The sequence below is a fragment of the Triplophysa rosa genome, unplaced genomic scaffold (assembly GCF_024868665.1).
Source record: "Triplophysa rosa unplaced genomic scaffold, Trosa_1v2 scaffold1035, whole genome shotgun sequence".
NCBI lineage: Eukaryota > Metazoa > Chordata > Actinopteri > Cypriniformes > Nemacheilidae > Triplophysa > Triplophysa rosa.
The window spans coordinates 1-1,327 of NW_026633991.1; the positions used below are offsets into that span (position 1 = coordinate 1).

At 40.6% G+C, this 1,327-nt stretch overlaps 1 long non-coding RNA gene across 1 annotated transcript; it reads left to right on the plus strand.

Annotated features, from left to right (window-relative positions):
- On the plus strand, positions 1-1,327 carry LOC130549348 (uncharacterized). The gene is made up of 4 exons (XR_008962170.1): positions 1-76; positions 837-989; positions 1,107-1,223; positions 1,303-1,327. It is a non-coding gene; the product is annotated as an uncharacterized LOC130549348 (long non-coding RNA).

The window sequence follows — 1,327 nt, forward strand, 5'->3', positions numbered from 1 at the left end:
TATATCGACACGGATGGCGACTGGAAAACTGCAGCGTGCAACAACACATATTATTCCCTCTGCAAACGATCCAAAGGTATTTCATTCTACATTCTGCAAATGTGATCCTGGACAACAAAACCAGTCTTATGGGTCAACTGTTCGAAACTGAGATTTATACATCCTCTGAAAGCTGAATAAAAAGCTTTCCATTGATTTGTTAGGATAGGACCATATTTGGCTGAGATGCAAAAACTCTGGAATCTGAGGGTGCAAAAAAATCAAAATATTGAGTAAAATCGCCTTTGAAGTTGTTCATCAGAGGCCGTTGTTAAGAAGAAACAGGTTTGTTTTAACGCTCTCTATTGGCTTACCGCTGTATTGACGTTGTGGAGAGTAGATGAACCCGAAAGCAGAAATTCTAAGCTTTACATAGATACCAAACTTGAGTGCGTAATTCTCAAAGAGCGGGCGCAGCGAGTGAAGTTTGTTGCCGTGTTTCTGGCCATTTTTGTTTGCGATTTTCTTGCAGCCACTCACGACAATAGTTTTATTATATTTACGGTAGGAAATTTACTAAATATCTTCATGGAACTTGATATTTACTTGATATCCTGAGGATGTTTGGCATAAGAGAAAAATCTATCATTTGGCTTTTTGCCACAAATATACGCATGTGTAAACTTATGACTGGTTTTGTGGTCCAGGGTCACAAATGATCATTTGATTTTTTTCTTGCCTATTATATAGATATTGAGCACCAATATATTCAAACACATCCTGTCAGTTTAACATATTATTCTTGTCATTGACAAAACCAGTGCAAGAGAGATTAAACTCCTCACTTTGCTCCACAGTTGTTGCCCCCACAGATTCCCCTCAGCTGCCGGGTAACTGCCCCGAATCAGATCAGCGACGAGGTTGGATTCCGTTCAGAGGACACTGCTATACATTCATGAGCTCTCGGAGAGAAAACTGGGCTCATGCCACAGTGGAATGTCTGAGAATGGGTGAGACACATTTTCCTACATCATGAAAAGATTTCACATGAGTCCTATTGTCCTGAGTGCTTGAAAAAGCACAGATAGACACAGACGGCATCAACAGTGAGTTTTCTGTGATTTCAGGTGCATCTTTATTGAGTATTGAGGACCCAATAGAATCAAAGTTTATCCGTCAGAATCTGGAGATCCTTCAAGATGAAGTCGACTCAGTCTGGATCGGAATGCACCGCAGTCATACGGGTCAGAAGGAATCAATCAAACACTCAAAATGAGCCGTAGAAGTGAAACAGGAACAGAATGTGATGTTTGTGTGTCACAGGTGAATGGATGTGGATTGATAGTGC